This window comes from Narcine bancroftii, chromosome 2 (genome assembly GCF_036971445.1).
Source record: "Narcine bancroftii isolate sNarBan1 chromosome 2, sNarBan1.hap1, whole genome shotgun sequence".
NCBI classification, from domain to species: domain Eukaryota; kingdom Metazoa; phylum Chordata; class Chondrichthyes; order Torpediniformes; family Narcinidae; genus Narcine; species Narcine bancroftii.
In genome coordinates this window covers 162,837,707-162,859,166 of record NC_091470.1, presented here as the reverse complement: position 1 = coordinate 162,859,166, position 21,460 = coordinate 162,837,707, and the positions used below count along the sequence as shown (strand labels likewise).

Sequence of the window (21,460 nt, the reverse complement as noted above, 5' to 3'; positions counted from 1 at the left end):
GGATTCTTTCAAGAGAACTTGAGAACGCGCTATTGCACAAGGGCACAGATGGGATCACAAGACGGGTAAAAATATAGCTTGATGATCACAAAAAGATTAGAGCCTGAGGAAGGATCCACTGGCATCCTTGGCCTAGTAATGTGCTTGTTGCAAATCAGGTCCAAGTTATTGAATTGGCATTCTAGGCATTAGAAAGGTGCCACAAATTATTCAGAAAAATACTTCAATTCCATTGAATTTTGTATGTATTTTTAGTTATCCACCCCAGGGATGAAGAAGAGGGCTTGAAAGTTAGGGAGGACCCGTCTACCCTCCAGCTACTCTCTTCAGGAAAGAGAATCCAGGTTTATCAGAGCCAAATAACAAGGAATTAGGCTGTCAAAGAATAGACCCAAACACACAGCTCAGAGACAGTTCAGTTGGGCAATTTATCAGAATCTTTACTAGGCATCATAGATTCCGCACACAGATGGTCCAATCAGCAAGGGCTGGGTCATAAAATAGTCCAAAGATCAAAAGCACATACAAGTAGGCTGACACCAGGAAAGACTGCTGGACCTCTTGCAACAAAGGGCTGAGACAGACTGGAAACGAGGGAAGAGGGCACAAATACACAAGGGGAGGGGATGCTAACAAGACACAGGTGGGTAATTAGACACAGGTGAAACATACTAGGGCAGGGTAGGTAATCACACAGGAGGGAATCTTAACAGGAAATGGCAAAGGGAGTGAAAAACCAAAACAGACGAGTCATGACACACCAGGCTGAGAAAATCAATAAATTGTACAAGAGTCTTTAAATGAGTCTTTCATTGAAGAGTCTGATGGTAGAGGGGGATTAGCTGTTCCTGAACCTGGTGGTATGATTTTTTGTGGCACCTAGACCTCTTTCCTGATGGCAGCAGCGAGAACAGATCGTGTGCTGGGTGGTCCGGGCCTTTGACGATTGCTGCTGCTCTCCGACAGCAGTGTTCCCTGTAGATGCCTGTGGCGTCCACTATCTTTTGGAGGGCTTTATGCTCGGGGGTATTGGTGTCCCCCATACCTGATGCAGCTGGTCAACGCACTTTCCACCAGAAATTTGCCAGGGTTTCTGATGTCATACAAAACCTCCCCAAATTTGCGCTGAATGAACCTACATTAAGAAGAGTCTCAATCATGGAAAAAGGGAAAATTATGTCAACCACAGACATCAGTTCAGCCTTCAATTTGCTTGTGCCAATGGCTCCGTGTAGTACATTATGCCCAGTACATAGAACCGCACAGCACAAGCTCAGGTGCACTGCAGATTCAATGAAAGGCAGGCGGTTAGCTTCCACACACACCAGAAACAAATTGAGATAGTCCAAAGTGAAAGTGAGTAAAGAAATTTATGGTACGAATATTCCTGTCCCAGGTTTCCATAAAAAGGAATAAAGTGATTAAAACAAAGATAAAAGGATAACATCAAAGATATTGGACATGGATCAAGGGAAAAATAAATTAAGAAAATCATAGATTACAGGGTTTCCCTGAAGAGGCTAACAGGGGATGGACTGTCAGTGAACACTATGATACATGACTTTAGAATTTATTATTATGAACAAGTCATGAAATTGATTATTTTTCAGCACCAACACAGTGCAAACATTTATATAAAAACCACATTACAAAATAAATAAAAACAATGCAAGGAAAAGAGAAAGACAAAGTGCCTGGGGTTCATTATTCATTCAGGAATCTGATGGCAGAGGGGAAGAGCCTGTCGCTGAGTGCTTAACTTCAGGCTCCTGTGCTTTTCCTCCGAAGATAGCAGAGTGAAAAGGGCATGGCCAGGGTGGTGGGGCTCCTTGAGGAAGGATAGAGCCTGCTTTAAGACACCACCTCTTGTAGATGTCCTTTGATGAAGTGAAGGCTGGTGCCTGTGATGTCGCAGGCTGAGTTAACAATCCTCTGGAGTGCTTCTAGGTTTACGCCATCCAATGAAATGTACTAATTTTTCAGGAATTGGCAAAGTCAGTACTTAATGTCCTTCCAGAATTCCTCTTGTGGACTACCTTCTTGATCCGCTGTATGGAAGCCTACTTTAGGTTCAGCCACATTGCGGTGGGCTGGAGGTACCTACAGAAGAGACAAGGGCAGCAGTTTTTCATACAAGAAGGTTGGTGCTTTCATGGTCAACTTTACTGAAACTCCTGCCTTTTGAATTCCAGATTGCTTAATTAACAGAATTTAAATTCAGCAGTTGGCATGATCCAGTTTGAATCTATTTCTGTGAAATGTTAGTCCAGGCTCTGGATTATGAGTCTAATAAGGTAATTAATACTGCACCTCCATGGAACATATCTGGAAATTAGTATGAACATTGGTTATTATTTTTTAATAGCTTGAAAGGCATTTAGGCTGTGCAAACCCCCATGTTGGAATCCAATCATAGATTCTTGATCCTGTGAAGTAAAAAGAAAATGTCCTCTTGTGTTCTACAATGCATTTAGCAGAAGCTAAGAATCAATAAACCACCACACAATTGACATCATCCTCCCTCCTTACTCTTTCCAACCTTGGAGTTGTCCTACACTATAGGTCTTCTCCACTCACCCAAGATTTTTTTAAAATAAACAAATTTTAAAATTTGTCCCATGATCACGTATGTGATGCTATTGAAAGTATTAGAACAACATTAGGTATTTTCCAATTCCCTGGTTCTCTCCCATTAGTTAATGAGCTATAAAAAATTTCAGTCACAGCTCCTTCACCTCTACAAGTATTTTTGGATGCATTCCATCTTTTGCTGTTGTCTTATGAATATTCAAGTGCTCCATTTCTTTTATTGCGCATTTATTAGTGAGCTTCATTTTTTTTTCTTGAATTCCCAGCAGCTTTTAGCCTTTTGGGCTGTTAGAAAGTAGATAACCTTGCTTCCATCAAAACTTGCTTTAGCTTCTAATATATTGTCAGTTTCTGAAACAATCTAGGAATGTCATAGATTAAAAATGGAACTGGAGCCAATCAACCCTACAGAATCCATCTCATTCACCAATGGGCATTTTACCCAACGTGATTCCGATCTTGGCTTCCAGAAATTCATGAGGTGAAACGGACTGGTACAGGAGCACAACTAACAAAGCTACTGCCTTATAGCTCCAGAAATCTACCGTATATTTCAGCAGATAAGGTGACCCTTGAAGCACCCAAAGAACACTCCAATAAAAGGGGGCATCTTATAGGGCAGATACAAAAACAGGAGGCTGGCCAGAAAAGCGACCGCCTCCTCATTGCCGCTGGTCCCGACACCTCCTCAATGCCGACACCTCCCCACCGCGCTGCCGGTCCTTGACACCAATTGTAAATTGTTTTAAAAAAAAGAATTGTAGAGCCCGAGGTCACCGCTCCTGCCCAGGAGCCCAAGGTGACCTTTTCCATGCAGACGGCACCTCACCCTATTTTAAGAATGGAGTTACTGTCACCAACTCTGGCTGCAGCTGATGCTGAAGACTTGGACCCAGTTTCGTTTGGCATCTTCCCAGCCAGAAGCAAAGATTTTGGGGTTTTTTCACTGTTATTGCTTAAATTACAGATTTGTTATTTGACATTTGGAATGTTGTTACAAAAGCCCCTTTTACACAGCCGTTAAAAGACAGGAATTAACTGCCTTTTAACCCCTTCACCTACCTATATAAATGCAATGAAGGTGGGATGGGGGGGGGGGTGGGGGGGGGGGAGTCATTTTCATCCCATGTCTGATACTACCAAGCTAGGTAGTATCAGACCCAATGTGTTTCACAACAGCTTCCGTCTAAAAGTATTAGGGCTTGCCAAGTCCAGGAAGGTTGAAGGCAGTGACACATTGATGACATTGAATGTGAACGACTTACCAGGAGGAGATTTAAACTTGAACCAGCAGCAACGAGTTCACGACAGCCAGGACAGAATTAGATATAATATTAACTTAACAATGTCTGTGAATTGGGAAGTTAAGAAAATATGCAAGCCATTATTGTGTACAGAGAAAGGTCACTGACCGGCGCGTATATTATACATCTCACAGGACATTGGCACTGTAATGCTACAGGTCCCACGTCCTTTTGCTCCAGGATGCTGGCTTGCTTAAGTAAAAGGTCACACTGACCCAGCATTTCTTGGTTCAGTGTGAACAACACGACCTGCCTTTAAAGATGGATCATTCACATGCCAATTAAGTGTGAAAGGGCCTAAAAGGGCCTAAAGTTTGGGTTGTTGCTGGGAGGCCTGAACATCCGTCTCCGGCACGTTCCTTGCGGCTCTGAGGCGTCAAGCAGAAAATTAGTGGATCGCCTTATACGACAAATATGAGCTAATACCATGAAATTCAGGGTGTAATTTGATCCCGTCTTATCTGAAGGTCATCTTATCCACCAAAATATACAGTAGGTTCAATCCTGTTCTCCTCACCTTTTGTTTCTCTCAAGTCCTAAAAACTATACTTCCGAATAAAGTGGTAACCTCACAAGATCATGGAACCTGTAATATTTTTATCCCTTTGCAGTCTTTGCCTCTTTGCCTCTTTGACGATGTCTATTTATGTTATTTAGTCTCTTATATATAGACTACATCCATTGCCTTCCTCACAACTTAATTTCCTATCTATCTAAGAGTGTTAAGTAGGTTTATATACTAGGTCAGCACAATATAGTGGATCGAAATGCTTGAACTATGCTGGCATGTTCTATAAGTGTGAATAAGAATTCTGATACCTTCTTAATAATGTATCCCTGCATTTTTCCAACTAAATTGTCTTTAGTTCCCTATTTTCTCTTCCTTCTTTTTTCAAGTACAGAAACAAAACAGGATCATCCAAGCTGTTATTAACCGGCTACTTTCCAGGTACTTAGGGCACCACACAAGCCATTCCTTCTTGCTCACTAGCTTCTGATAGAGATCAGCATTCAACTTGACTGCCAAATCTTGCATGGCACAGACTGCATGTTATAATTTTTGGCAATTTTTAGATACATACGCACAGAGCTGCGAAAGGGACCCTCAAGGGATTCATGAGTTATTAAGTGGTTCAGAGGTTAGATTTTTAATATCAATTTTTTTTTCCTGTGTGCCCCAAACATCTTCCTGAGTTTTAATGCCACGCCCAATATAAAATTAACAAATAACATTTCTAAAACACCCATGAATCTTTGTGGCACAGTTAGCGCAACGCTATTACAGCGTCAGTAACCCAGGTTCGAATCCGGCACTGTCTGTAAGAAGTTTGTATATTCTACCCAGGTCTGCAGTGGGTTGCCTCCAGGTGCTCCAGTTTTCTCCCACCCTTCAAACCGTACAGGGATTGTAGGCTAATTGGTGTATTTGGGGGGGGTCTCGGCCTTGTGGGTGGGAAGGGCTTATTACCATGATGTATGTCTAAATTTAATTAAAATAAATGGTGACATTAAATTTAAAGTAGGATGTATCATTTTAATTACAGTTTGTTAATACTGTAAAACATTGGTTTTCAGTTTTACAAACTATTCTCAAATTTATAAGACTGTGGGATTCTCCTCTCCTCACTGCAGTGTGATCTGAAGGTAGTCTTTGCCTGTAAGATTAAAATCTCGAAAGGTAATAAGCATCCCATAGCGGCCATGTAACACCAAAGAGTGGACTCATAATTTGAATTCAGAAATGAAATACAAGTACAGTTTGAAACAAGGGAAATAAAAATAAATCTTTAAAATGTTATCAAATAGATAAAAATACAACTGTTAGATTTTGGAGTTCAAAGTATGCAAACACTGGGATTGCACAATAGCTCTAGTCAACAGAAAGGCAGGCATAGCTGGGGCCCTTGCAGATACCCGTGGCTTCACTCCGTGCACCATCAATCAGAAGTGAAGGCTTGAGCCCAATGTGCAAGCAAAAAGCAGACAGACACCTGAATAAAAAGGTGGGAGTGGATGAGGGTGATGAAGGAGCAGGGGAAGGAGGACAGGTGAACAGGTGAGGTGAGAGGGTAGTGGAGAAAAAGAATCAAAGAAATGATTGGGAGAGGGGGGTTAGCTCTCTGAAGGAAGAGGATAGGGAAAGGGGTGGGAGCTGTAGGAAAGGAGAGAGACTTGGGGAAGGGGGTGTTAATGGAAATTTGAGAAGTCAGTGTTGATACCATCTGGTTGAAGAGTGCCTAGACAGAATATTAAGTTTTGTGGGTAGCCTCAATTTCTCAATTTGGCAGTACATGGACATAGGTTCCGGCGTGGGAATGGTCAATGAAATTAAAGTGGTTGGCCACTGGGAGGTCCCCTGTTTTAACAGCAGACAGAGCAAAGATGCAGGAAACACTCAGCAGGTCAGATAGTAGTTGTGGATTTAACATTTCAGTTGATGCGTACTGCATTTTCAGTTTGGTTTTAAATTGACAAATGACGGCTACTTGAATTTGAACTTGATGAAGGGCAGGCATAGCTGGGGAACATTTGACGGAACATCAAATCTGTTTGTCTATCTCTGCTAAGTTTTTCCAATGTAATCCATGTTTATTTCCTTAAATGTTTTCCTTTGCAAATCTACTGTCATACCTTTTAATCATATTTTCTCAGTGAAACGCGGAATCCTGCAGATGTTGTGATTGTAGTAAAAACACAGCAAAATACTTGCAGCATCCATAGGAGATAAAGATATATTGCTGATGTTTCTGCCTGAGTGAGCCCTTCTTCAAGAAATAAGCAAAGAACGTAATATTTTCTCAACCACTTTCGTCACCCCTACTCCGTTAACTATAAAATTTATTCTATTTAAGCTCGACTCTAGTTTGGGATTTGTCACTTACAAATGGAAGGGGAAATTCTCTCACATTGTTTTGCAAGTTTTCATCAATCTCATCAGACAACACATATCAGATCTAAAATAGCCTGTTCTCTTAGTAGATTTACAGTGTATTTTTCTGGGGAAACTATCTTAAATGAGAATACATTCAAACACATTGGTGAAGTATTTTCAAATGCATTCTGAAGGCTATCTTTGCCAATTTGATTAAGGCCAGCCATGATTATTGCACTGACTTTTGTAGCAAATCTCCAGCATCTCTTACCTTTCCTTCCTACAAAAAAAATGAATACTTACCTTTAAATAGCATTTTTCAATCCTACAGTCAGCTGAGTGCCTTTGAAATCCAGCAATCCTGGTTTTTAGATGGCAATGTTGGGAAAATCGCAAAATTAACATAATTACTGCCCGTTTGATTGTTCACATCAGGCGCCTTTTTAGACTGCAAGTACCTGAGTGCAACAGTCCCGGTGGTTGGACGTGCGCAGTAGAGTGGATGACCAACAATGTATTTTTCTGGCACGATTGACGCTGCAGGCTTCCTCCAAAAGGTTGTAGGATAAATCGCGGGGCAGGAATCGACTCAAAATTTGTGCGCGTTCCTCTTTAGACTGCCCATGTAGCGGAAAAATTCCTTGATTGTGCCGTTACATGCCTAAAAACCATAATTGGTTACAATTCAAAATTCTCACTTTTACAGTTTCATCTACAAGATTCTTCATGAGCAGAAAGTGGATGAAATATCAGTATACTGTTTGACTGGCACACTATATCTTGGTGATAACTTCTTCTGATTAATATTCAACAGCTATGGCTACGTTGTTTAACATCCTATTAGCCTTGGTGATTAGTCTCTATAGAAAAGTAACAATTGAAAAGCTTGGCACTTTTCCAATTCTGGATTCCTTCACATTCTTGATTTAAATTGCTTCACCATTGGGAGCACTGTTTGTAACTACCTTGGCCTGAAATCTGGAATTCCCTCCCTGAACCACTCCACCTCTTTCTTCTTCTTTAAGATGTTCCTTACAACTTACCTCTTTTGACTAATCATCTAGCCATTTGGTCATAGCTCACAGTCAAAAAGTGTTTGCGTTGACAATGCTCCTAGTGAACACAGAAGGTTCACTAAAACTGCTTCATAAGTGCAACTTGTAGGGTGAGCGAGACAATCAAGTTAATCATGGGGTTTTATACAATTTTCTGGGATTAAGGCAGAATATAGTTCTTGATAATTTAGAAAATGTGGAAATGAAAATTACTGGATACTCTTGACGCCTAACAGAAGGCTAATTTGCAGAGGTAGAATAAATGGGGCTGATTTTACTGGCAATTGCTGACAATTCCAAAAGAAACCATGGACATGCAAAGACCGAGTAAACAGAAGCATGGGTAATGACTTCCATCAGAAGATTCTAGCCCAATATATTGCCAGCATGTTCTTAACTGTTAGATTACAAAGGAACATTTTAAACTCCTGAAAGCAAGCGAGTTGGCTGAAAGGAAAATAGGGCAAAAGTTTTTTGAAAAAAATCATTTCTTTACGGCTGGGTGTACTATGTAAACATTGGTGGTGTTGCTGGCTGGTAAATGAACAGAATAAACATCCAAGTGATGAAAAGACATTACTAATGAATCAGTATAAGCCTGGTCCCTGAATATTCATAAAGCATCATGCAATGGAATGAATCCAAAAATACTTAAGGAAATGAGGGCTGAGCTAGGGGGCTGTTTTAGAAATATTTCACAGGTCATCAGGGTAAAGTCAAATGACTGATTTTTTTTTTCCCTTCAGTCAGAATGGTGATACTAGAAATTATAGAGCTATTATTTTGGCATTTATTATGGGAGAAGTTGGGGGGGTGGAGGGAAACACACATAATATATAAATAATTTTGGGTTCCAGGTTGTGCCAAGGTGCCTGCCCTTTATCCCATGGACACAGGACATTACAACAGGTTGAAAAGTGAAAATAAACACAGAATTTCTGATCTGAATCCAGGGCAGCTGTTAGAAATTGCAAGGGTTGACAAGTGGAGAGCATTATTGACTTCATTAGCTTATCCTCAACACAACCTTAACCAAGTCCTCTTATGTTCAATGGTCTCCACTACCTCTGGAGCTATAAATAAATGACAGTCCCTTGAGAAAAGGAGCCAAAGCTCCATGAAGAAAAATCTGAGAGATTGGTTGTGAGTTTGACAGTAATATGAAGGACATTATGGTTTGACTTTTGACGTAGAACTTTGACCAATAGAAACAAAAATATAGAAAGCAGATGCACAAGTGAGACGCAGAGGTTTTCCATCTATTGCATAAGCAAAATCCTAAGGGATCTCCTTACCTCCATACCCATCTTCCTGATCTGTGCTCCCAGAGGAAATTTGTAAAATTATCTCATATCGGTACGTTCAGAAGCCTTTTGGTAAGGTTAATGAGGTATTTAGTGAAATGCCCTTGAGGTAAAGCAGAAAATTCTAAGCTGAACAATGAATTCTTTAAGTCGGAAATAAAAATGATGATAGTTCCAATGAGTTGATGGGGTGATTCGTGTGGGACCTCTCCTGTGCCCGATATTTATAAACGTAGAATGTATTCTTTTACATCAGGTTTGCAGGGGAAAAAAAAAGATATTTTCTGATATTTATCAAGGAGTTGATAATGAATCGTGAATTGATCTGTCGTACGAGGGTAGTTCTAGCTGTGAAACTTGACCAGTCTGAGATTGGTCACAGTTTGTTACAGTGATTTCAAACACAAGCAGAACATGCAGGCACATGAAGAAAACCTCAGAATGTTCATCCAAGGAAAAAACCTTAGCTAGTCCATAAACTATTACTAGGAATACAAATAAAGAGTTATTCCTGAATTTGATGCTCCCAGTGGGAACTGACACTTGCTGGAACTGCTCATTTTGTAATTGCACATATGCCGCCCATTCGTTTTCTTTCTAAATGATGTACAGAAAATTTTCAAGGACTCAACACCCATTTGATCTTTACATTGAAGAAGTGCAATCTAGGGTATATGTTACACTGTCATGTTTGCAGGAACACAAACAATGATTATGATTGCTGTCAACGCTAATAAATCAAAATATAAAATGTTCACTTGCAAAAGCATCACTCAATAAAAATTCAAGAGCAGGGAGGTCATGGTGCAACTGTACAAGGTACTGGTGAAGCCGCACCTGGAGTACTGTGTATAGTTCTGGTCTCCAGACTTGAGGAAGGATAGACTGCCCTTGGAGGCTGTCCAGAGGAGGTTCACCAGGTTGATCCCGGAGATGAGGGAGAGACGAAACTGTCTGGGATTATATTCACACGAATTCAGAAGAATGAGAGGGGATCTTATAGAAACATATAAAATTAAGAAAGGGCTAGATGAGATAGAGGCAGGAAAATTGTTTTCACTGGAAGGTGAGACCAGAACTAGGGAACACAGCCTCAAGTTTCAGGGGAGTAGATTTGAGACAGAGATGAGGAAAAACTGTTTCTCCCAGAAAGTAGAGAATCTACCCATGGAAGCGGTTGAGACTACTTCATTAAACAGTTAGATAGATTTTTACATAAAAAAGGAATTAAGGGATATGGGGAAAAGGCAGGTAGGTGGAGTTGAGCCAATAAATGTCTATTAACTGCTTTTGCTTGGCCAAGTTTAAATAGAAAGGGTTCAGTAAAGATCAATGATATAACACAACACAGCAGACACGTCATTTTTAATTACTAATATCAACATCTAACATTAGGATGAAAATGAAAATTGTACTTGGCTGCTGTTTGACTTAATCATATGCAAATGGAAAAAATATCACCAGAACTCATGATAAGATGTTTTATGGTGGTTTATTCTTTAATTTTGTCAAGGAAGAATGGTTGGCACGCATTTCAAATAAATTTAAAACTAAGAACAAAATTAACAATTTGTGTTTTTTTTAAACATGTGGTAATAACTGACAAAATCATTGAAATAAATTGTTCAATGGATTTAAGGGGAAATTCAAAGTTGTTTTGGAGAGAGGGATGCCACCCATGATACAGTAAGAAGCTAACTGGTTGAGATTGAACTAGAAATCTAGATCTACCTTAGAGGCCTCAAAAGATGATTTAAACTTATTGTGACACTCAATGTGCTGCAGTGTTGATCGATCCTACCTGTATATATTGTTGGACGTTTCAAGCTAGCATTAAGCTCAATGAAAAATGTTGATAAACTTGGCTGATCTCTGCAAAATGATTAATATATTTAGGGCAAGGTTAATTTCAGGAAAAAAATGTCAGCCAAAATGATTATTGTTAATGACTGGGATTATGAAATATGACAAAATTAATGGCTGCAGACTCATTTCAGAGCCTCGGACTAAAATAACCAGATTTCTTTGGAAAATGTTCAAATAATCTTTCTTTCCCCACTGCTCAATGAGCATAATCATTAATCACGTACCTAATAAAGCTTCAGTTGTCTTAAAGACCCAGCAGTTTTGCTTTTTATGGTCAGAGGGCCATGCGATGACATGGACACTGTATTTCAGAGCCCAGCTATGTGTCCAATCTTTCCTATCAAGGAACTGTATTACAAGCACAGTCCTTGCATAACAATCATAACATGTGTGTATTATACTTTTATGAAAACAATCTGAATATGAATGTTATAAATCATTAACAAGATAATGTAAGGAGCTACTTTCCCATAATCCCTCCTCCCCCCACCCCCCCCCCCCCCCCGTTAGCAGAGGACTTCAAGCTCAGTGTTGATCCACCATACCACATACAGTATCTATACTCATGTGTGTCTAATAACAGGGCCCAATGCATGGTATTTGTAGTTTAGTGCATCCCACTCATAGCTCAGGATAGGCCAACTATCTCAATTCAACAGTTCATCTGGGTGAGAAGGCCAAGCTCCTATATGATACAGTTTCCCTCTGCTCAGGTGATATGCTGCAGAACACCATAACAAGTTGTCTGCCATGGGTCAGCATCTGTGGGAGAGATGATCTGAGAACTGCTAAAATAGAAACAAACTAAACTATAGAACACAGAACGTAGAAGAGTGGATCACAGGAACAGATTAAAATAAAACTCTACTATTACATTATGTTTCCTTCCTTGCACCATATATATGTAGATGTACTGAGTTCGACTACTCTATGGCTTAGATATTCATGCTCCGACACCATCTCCCCAATACACAAACTAAAACAAAGATCATTTCATTGCACGTGTGTAGAAAATCAGCCTGTATGTAACCCGGGAGGGCATCTCAGGGTCAGAATTGGGAGTCAAATTATAGAGTGTGACCATCCCTCTGAGTTACTGAGTAACTGGTGCTGGCAAGGGGCGTGAGGCAGAAAATCAGGCTTCATTAATTGGAGACACTTGCACCTTCAATTTAAGTTATGAAAATGTGAATGCAAGTTGGGGAGACAGAAAAGAGAACTAACTAAAAGAAAAGAGGAGCACAGAGCTTAAGAGGAAAGGAAAAAGGAAAGACCTGAGCAACAGAGAGGTTAAGGTAGTGAGAATAGAATTTTTTTTAAATGACCAAGGGAAAGGCAAAAAAAAGAGAAGGAAGAAAAATGAGTAAAGGCGAAAAGGGGAAGCAATGACCAACTCAAGACAGAATGGGAGATGAAAATAGACAAATTAAAAGGAAGGAGACAAAAGATGGTTCTTTTAACTGGGGTTTCATATATCAACCTCCTAAACCTCCACTTAAAGAGGTTTTCTCACAAAATGAAAGATTTCAGTTATTATCAGGCAGGCACTAACCGCTATGTCAGAAGTGAACTGTCATATAAAGAAAGAAACCTGCCAGATTAGTACCACGTTCGCACTGGGGTTGTGGAGGGAGTGGATTTGCTACAAAACCAGTTTCATTAGCAGGTGCTCTGCTTCAATAATGCACTTCATTTTTTTTTTCCCCCATTATTTAAAATCAATTTGCAAAAACCCAAAGCAAATGCTTTTACTGTGAAGTTAATGGCCTTTAAAAGTTATTTTATGAGTATACTACTTAACTGACTTTCAGGCATAATTAACAACTCCAGCAGAACGTCTCTATGTGTAGTGCTCTTGTACACATTAGCTCCTTTAGCACCAATTTGTGGAAAGTATTCTTGTAAGCAACATGATTGTCAATGGAAATCGCAGGTGCCTGGTACATAGATTATAGCAAAGGATAAATTATCTTATTCAAACCGTAAATCTTCAGTAAATACTAATGAATTTATATGCTATTATTGAGTGGTAATTGCATCTTTCAAATGAAAATTTTAATGCCTTTCTGACCGCTTGCCTTATGAAGGGCTATAATTTCCTTCCAAGTCAGAAGATTGTGCTTGCTTCAAGCAAAAGCACATCATCCAAACCAAGAAAAAGTAGCAAGAGAATATTTCACAGTCATTTTTCAGATAAAATGCTCAACTGAGGAATGATCTTGTGGACATATAAAAATGTAATGGTCTTATTCAATAAAGGATATTCTTAATGCTCCATCATCACCAAATAATCTTTGAGTCATTTCTGCATGGAAATTACATGCCACGAGATAAATTATCATTCTTTTCTCTGTCTATATGTGTAATTATGATACAAATGTAAAACTTTATATTGTGCTGTGAATAAATGATTAACATTTCTACTATTTATTTTACATGGGTTGTTGCCCAGTGCATAACAATAATTGTGCAGTAATGAATTTAATGGGAACAAGTTAAGGGACGCAAGCTCAATTCCACATGCTGTAATTTCAAGATTCAATTTATTTGTAAAGTTTTCTGAATCTTTTTGTGATTGTGACATTCATTTTCCATACGATGGCTTTCCCCATTGGACGCCGAAGGTCAAATCAGGTCGCCAGTGCAAAGGTCACTGCCAAAAAAATACAATGGCTCATGAAATTCAGCAAATTAAACAGTCCCCAATGAAGGAGCAGTGCCTGGGGAGAAGCATATTCAACCTGAGGTAATGTTCATGCTTTGGGAAAGATTAGCTCTGCTCTTTCCTGAAAAATACTGACCTTGAAGCTGAAGCCATTAGCAAAGAAACAATTACAGCACGAAGCAGTAACATCTTTACAAATGCATCATTTGATATAAAAATTTACAGCTGGCGACATTAAGAAAAGAAATTTCAGCTAAGTCCCGTTATCTCCTACGTCAGCTAAGTCCTTTTATTATGTCATGGATCCCACAACTACCCAACCCTCCCCCCCACTAATGGCCAACAAACACACTACTGGAAGCGAGTGTGTGAGAGCAAGGGAAGAATTTGGTTCTAAAAGCCCAATTGATCGAATGGCTTGTTAACATTCATTGAGCTCAGGGCCATACATACAGAGTGGTCACTTGGGTGATGTAGCAGAAGTTTACCAGTAGCTGTAAAGCCGTGTTCCATCATGAGGAAGCATGTTGGGAAAAATAGGGAGTTACGAGAATGCAACAGGGCCATTTTCACCTCACTTTCACCTTACCAGAAATCAATATTTGTACAGTAATTTCTGGACAGCAACCAAGCAATGGAAAAACTAATAAAAGAAAATAAACTTTGCAATTCCCTAACCTCGAGTGCTGTGCTGTGTAAGGGTTTCCTGCTTGGTGTTCAAAAGGAATTAGTGACTTCACTTGGCGCTGATGCAAGTATATTCGTTAATATTGTGATTCCATTGCTACTAATATGCCAGCCAAGCAGATGCATTTAAAATGACCTCTTCACTGGAATTTTGTTCTCACCAAGGTGAGGGGCGATAGAGCTGAGGAACATTTTGCTATCGGGAAAAATGAGCATTCCTCGATCAGCTTTAAGCAGGTTTGCTGTTAAATAAAGATTCAGTTACTCCGAACCAGACTTTAAACTAAGGTCCTGTAATCCTGCTACTATCTCCACCAAATAAACATATCGCCAATGTTATGCAATATAAGAAATGTATTTTATAATTCATCCTTACAATCAACTATCAACTGCAGCCTGAGCTAGTTATAAATCTGTCATAAATAAATCATTAGAAATGACACCAGTAACCTTCCTCAACTACATGATTCAGCATCAACTTGCATTTTTATATCACTTTTGACCTTGTTAAATATCCCAAGTGGCTTACAGAAGCATAATTACGCAAAATTCACACCATGCTACTCAAAATAATGCAAGGCACATGCAGATTTAAAGGAGTGACTCAAAGAAGAGAGAAGCAGAGAGGGGACAATGAATTTGCTGAACCTTTTGGGATTTGGTGCACAGACAGTTAAATGTAAGATGTGAAAATGTACAACTGGATGTCTCCTGGATCAATATCTCACAGACTCACCACCTAGTGAAGCTTTGCAGAGCTGTTAATTCCTACCCTAGATAAATAAAAGAGCTAGTTATGTTCCTCAGCCATCAGGATTGCCATTGTTGCAAGATTTATTTATTAGCCTATGTTGCCAAGGCCTAGAATTTTGGACGCATTGAAAGACTGAATGTGGCTTTGTGTGCGCTACCATACATCAGAGGGGGTTTAAACTAAGAAACATGTTCCTTTGTCAAGTGTCTAACCTGCCATTTATCACTCTAGCCAGTTTCTTGCACTTCTTACCACTTTTTTTCAATTGAAACAGAAAAAAGCCCAAAGCTGTGTTAAAATGCATAGAACATCTCTTATTTCGAACAATGCATTTTCCTTGTGAGCTCTGCCACAGCGGAGAACCGCAGAGTGTACCTCAAGACATAGCCCATCAACTCTGTTGCATTAAGGCATCCCAACATTGAATGGAGAATTGCTGGACAGTTAATGATATTGAGCTTCAAAGCTAAAACAACGACAGACATTGGGAATGAGCATTGCATCTCAACAAGTTCAGTGTTCAATCTCTGTTGTTTACTTAATTAGTTGGTCTTACAACTCTTCTGAAGTTCATTTCCAATAACATTTGAGAAAAATGCACAGCAAATGGTTGCATTTGTTTTGCTCTTGTGTGCAAGTGGTTTACTGCCTCATGGCATCGTTGACACGCCTCCTACTTTGACGACATAGAAGGAGCAATTCTTCATTATTTCCGGCATCAATTCCTCTGCTCTTTATTTAGCCTATGCTTTGAGTAAATTAACCCCACTTGCTCTATTATAGCCACATGCACCACTTCAGCATGGCTTAATTAAAATCATCATGTAGTCAATAGAATACTTTCTTTGAAAAGTATTCAATATCCTCATATATAAACTATGACAGCCATTTTGCAATTTATCTGATTCCACCAACAGGAGAGTTTGTGGCCTTCTTATTAAAGTTTTTTTTTTCATGCTTTTGAGATTAAATGAGTTTTTGACAGATGGAGAATGTAGATCGCTGGGATATCCCTACCCACCATCGATGCGATCTACCGGGATTGTTGCACCCAACACCTTTCAACTACTCACCCTAGAAAAGTGATACAGGAGTATTAGAGCCATACCCACCAGACTGAGATTGCCCACGGGCAATCCAACTGCTGAACAACTAATGAACTGCTCATAAAACCCCTCCGAAACCACTATTTGCTTAACAGTATTTATTTATTAATATATATGTATCATTTGTCTGATTGTGTGCTTTGTCTGTTTTTGCACCGAGGACTAAAGAACACCATCTCGTCCAGTTGTACTTATACAATCAGATGATAATAAATTTGAACCTTAACTTGTTCTTTGATGGGAGAATCTTGAATTAGAAGTCACACTTAAATTATAAGGGATCCCCCCTCCCCCCTATTTAAGACAGAGATGGGTTGATTTTTTTTCTCTCTTTTGGAGGGTCAAAAGAGGGTTGTTGATTCCAGAGCTAGAGTGCATAGTTCAAGGTAAAGACGGGAAATTTAAGAGGGGAAAGTAAAGCAACCTTTACATTTTAGATAATCATCTATATCTGGAACAAACTACCAGAGAAAACTATGGCAGTGACTCCAATTGCAACATTCAAAAGCTATTTGTAGAGATATATGGGTAAGAAGGTTTTAGAAAAGTGGTTTTCAAACTGCCCCCTAAACTCACATTTCACCTTAAGCCATCCCTATGCCATAAATGCTTTGGGATTAGTAAGGGATTACTTAAATTGGTACGTGAGTGGGAAGAAAAGTTTGAGAATCATTGCTATCGACCAATTGTTACTGAAATATTTTGCTTGAGAAAAATTGTCATTGGCCCATTTCTTTTGGAGTTACGAAATGGCGCACATAACGAATCAATTAGGTATGATTAAATCAGTGGTTTTCAAACTTTTTCTTTCCCCACTCACATATCACCATAAGCAATCCCTTACCAGAGCACCTATGGCATTGGGATTGTTTAAGGTGGAATGTGAGTTTCGGGGGTGGGGGGCAGATTCAAAACCACTGATTTAGAAGAATATGGAAAAAAATGCAAGCAAGTGGGACAAGCCTAGCGTGCCAACTTGGTCAGGACTAACTAGTTGGCTGTAGGGTCTGTTCCATGCAATATGACTCAATCACTCAATGATTCATTTTATTGCCTTTCCTCAAATAGTAGTGGAAGAAGACTTTTGTTATGTTTATGATGGAGGCAGATAGACTCATGATTAACAAGGGGTGAAAAATTATTGAAGGTAGTCTGAAATGTAGATGTGACAGTAAAACCACATCAGCTATGACCTTAATAAGTTATGGAGCAGGTTTAAGTGGCTTCTTTCTGCTTCCGATTCATACTTTTCAGAAGAAAATAGCCATCTTATTATAGCAGGATGAAGAACTGCATTTTTTTATTGTATGCACATGTTTAGCAAATGATTATAACTCTGGATGCAAACAACTTATTCATTTTTAAAATATGAAATGAGTATAATGAACATATTTGGGCATTATATGGTAATCGAGATATGACAAATATTGCACAGAATGCTCATTGGACATGTCTAGTCACTGACGTGGCATGTTCTGTTCTTCATTTTAAAGGACAAAAAAACCTCTCTTGAGACACTCACTGCAATGGCAGGTCATGGAATCACTATTCTAATCCAAAGAAATCAGAAGAATGTCTGCTCTCTCTCCCCCTCCAACAGTTTCCAAGAGTTTTGAGTCCAATGTGGTTGAATCATGCTGTGTAATATTAGGAACACATGTTGATATATTTGAGTGAAATTTATTTTCCATTATTTTAATAGGTTTCTTTTTAAGGCGTGTTTGGTGCATTTCTATCGGTCATAAAAAGAGAACCATATTAATGAATTTGTAAATAATATCATCCAAGGTGACTTCAATCCTTGAATCTAAACATGCCCTAGCAACCAAATACCATCCGTGAGGTTAGCCTCACATATTTGAGTGGATATTTTAGTCTACACTGTCTCAATAATCGGGCTAAGAGGTTTCTGTGAGGTTAAAAGACCACACCCATACTCTTAAAAATATTTTAAATGCTGTGCTGGGAAGGAAACAGTTCAATATGTCACAGAAAGCTTGTCCAAGAAGATAACTAAAATGCTTGCAAATTCCAATTTGTGTGGTGGAAAAGTCGAACCTGAATATAACTGATACGGCCGAATGATCTTTCATCAGGGTAAAAGATTTGGAGAGCAAATAAATAGACTGGTCCTTTCCTTCATTCATTGTTCAAGATCTAGACATTCACTGACAAAGCCAGCATTTATTCTCCATTCCTAAACATCCTTGCAAAGGTGTTGAGACCCACCTTGAACTGCTGTAGCCCTTCTGCTGAAAGGCTTGGTGGAACTCAGCAAAAGTGGGCTTGACCTATTTTACGGGATGCAGATCAAACATGGTCGCGGTCAGGATATAATGGGAGTGATAATAAGTGCCCAAAATTTAGTCCAAAATAAACGTGGGCAGATATTTAATGAGGATTGATCAACGTTGGAAAGAGAAAGGGAATTTAACATTTTAAAGTCTGCCTTTCCAACAATTACTGTTTATATTTTAAATATCAAACCATTTCATCTTGCACACTTTGTCTTTGATTGAAGGTCCTACAATCATTTACCTATTGGACATTATGTTGCAGGTAAAACTTTCTGTGTGTCCAAAATTCTTCACCATGAACTCTTGAGTTTTCTCTGTCCAACATTCCAGAAATGTTATTGCTCCAGCATGCTGAATGCTACTTTTGTCTAATATTGAGCTTGTCTTGGAAGTTACGTTCCGCTCCTTAATGCAAGAGATAAAGTGTTGAAGGATTCTTGTCATTACCTGTATGGACCATTTAACAAGTTACGGTTCTTGTACATACTGTGCACTGTGGCACACTCACATCTATCACTTACAATCGTTCAGTTTGTAAAATTAGATCTTCAGAAGAACCTTGTCAAATAGTTCATTCTATTTGATTGTGAATATCAACATAGTGACAGGAAAAAAATCCTATGCATTAATAAATAATCATTCTATCAACATAGAACTATTCTAAAAACTCATTTGGAAGGTTTTTTTTCTCAAATACCTCCTGGCAATTGCTTAGAATTAAAGATATGATTGATATTGCAACTTTAATGCCTCAAGGCACTTCAGATGACCATTATTAAAACAATTTTGCATGTAAGCAAAAGGTTATCACTGTTGTTCAGGATGTCCTATCCAAGATAATGTTCATAGTTTTAATCCCATCTTTATCACCATGTCCCACTCTTCAGTGAGAGACAGAAAATAAAATGTATATTTTTGAAGTACAAGAGGAATTCACTCCAATAAATCTTTGGCAAACTGCAACAGTGGGCTTATTTTATTGTTCAAGTGGAGCATGGATTCATGGATGCAAATCTGCAGAGAATCCACAAGAGAAGAAATCTACAAGCTCACTAACCAGCAATAAGTTGTCTAATAGTGCACTCCCTCTAGCATTACACTAGAAGAGCAGTAGAACTCCTCCAGAATTTTGAGGCTTTGTCTCAAAACTTCCTTCCAACAATAATATCACTTAATGGATATGCTGGATTTTTATTTTGCAGATCCATTAAATATGAGCCGTCGAAAAGTTTGAAATCTAACTGGATCTCAGAAACGATAACACTTCTGTGGATACTGCACTAGTAAGTAAAGTCAGCGAATCAGCTGCCATTCTGTGATCAGAGTGGAAGAAGATCTCATGAACTTGGGGCCTGGGTGGCAGCTCTGAGCAGCAAGTCAGGAGGCATGGCAGAAATATGATGCTTTTAAGGATGAAGTAATGAGGATGCTCAGAATTAAAGTGACCTTGAACTCCATGAGCAGTCCAGGCACAGGAGTTTATCTGAGGTCTTGCCTGCTGCAATTCATATATCTCAGTGATTGACAAATATCTGTCCCCAAATACATTGTTTGTTGGAGGGATCTGGGCCAGGTTTGGTAACTCTGAAACCGTACGGAATGATAAACGTGTTTTTGCCTCCTACCCCAAGGTTCCCAACCCACCAGTCATTTCCATACTGCTATGTCCAGCAGTGTCAGCCTGAATGAATATCTTGGCAACTAAATGCTGGAGCAGACTGACAACTTCAAGTCACTCTGTGCATAATCCTCGAGTGAACCCTATGGTCAGATCTGAAGTTGGTCATTCGGATCTACTCATGTCAGTGGAGTTTCCTTTAAATTATGTAAAGAACAAAATATGTAAGGTAATACATCTTGTGTTGTAATGTGACCATTGAATGACAATCAAAAGTTGCACACAAAAGCACCAATTTATGCCAGCAAGGCCGGAAATGAATGTTGTATAAGTGATGATGTAATTGGTTGAACATCTGATGTGAGAAAGATGTCAGGCTCCATAATCCTATCCAATTTCCCAATGGCTGCTACATCAACCAGATATTGTATTTCACCTGGAAATGGTCACTTGATTACTCTAATCCAGATCAGTTCACGTTCATAAGAAAGAGACATTATCCGATTCTGTCTTCTGTCTGGATCTAGACACCTGCCTTTGTTAATAGCCGTGGTAGTTGCGGAATTATCCACACAAAAAAATACTCCCAGTAACTTCTTAATGAGCGTCAGGATACTCACAAAAATAATTTTCATTGTGCACTGCCCAATATTAAATTAAACTTTCCTTGAGAAAATGATTGCAAATATGAGTATGTCAATATACTTGATTGAAGGGTGCAGCATTAGAATTTGAAACACTCTGTAAATATATCATCACGTTGTTGTGCTAGCTCCAAAGTCAACAATATGAATTGGTCAGCTCTCCTAAGCAATACATTGAATACTTGCTTGTTGTGCACTGCCAACTGACTGATGATATAAATGTCTGCTAATTATAACTGGAAGGACCCACTGGTATAGGATTTGAGTGCTTTAGTAACTTTGACCACTGGTGCTGCTGTGTCTCTGAAGTAAGATCTACGTCTGGGGGGAAAAAAGCTTTGTCATTGACATGCAGTAGAGGTGCAGCTATCTTCAGCAGTTCCTAGACTCTGTTTATGACTGTATCCCAATCAAGCTCTTTGTCTTATTCTATTTCACACGATGAAATGGCATGGAAGGGAACATTGTATCGATTGAAGGAATAAATAAGCAAAAACAAAATGGCAAAGAGCGAGATAACAATTCAGTAACAAGGAGAAAGGAGTCTTCAGGTTTAGCCTGTCCTTTCAGGTAACTATTAAGTGCATTTGCAAAGACTGATGGCTGCTTCTCAGCATCTGTGTCTTTAATATCAGCATTCCTTGCAGAACCATGCCTGGCAAGAAGAGGAAACTGAACATGGAGAATAATATTTATACA

General features: G+C 39.1%; 1 long non-coding RNA gene across 5 annotated transcripts in view; it reads right to left on the bottom strand.

Moving 5' to 3' along the window:
• Window positions 1-21,460, bottom strand: part of LOC138754572 (uncharacterized) — a 95,612-nt gene that overhangs the window by 7,354 nt on the left and 66,798 nt on the right. For 2 of the 5 annotated variants that reach the window (XR_011351828.1, XR_011351834.1), the window contains one exon: window positions 17,472-18,904. The exons of 1 other annotated variant lie outside the window; for it this stretch is intronic. This is a non-coding gene — a long non-coding RNA (uncharacterized lncRNA). Of the gene's footprint in view, window positions 1-12,600; window positions 12,928-17,471; window positions 18,905-21,460 lie in introns of those variants that run through there. 2 more of the 5 variants (XR_011351832.1, XR_011351831.1) reach the window with 2 other exon arrangements.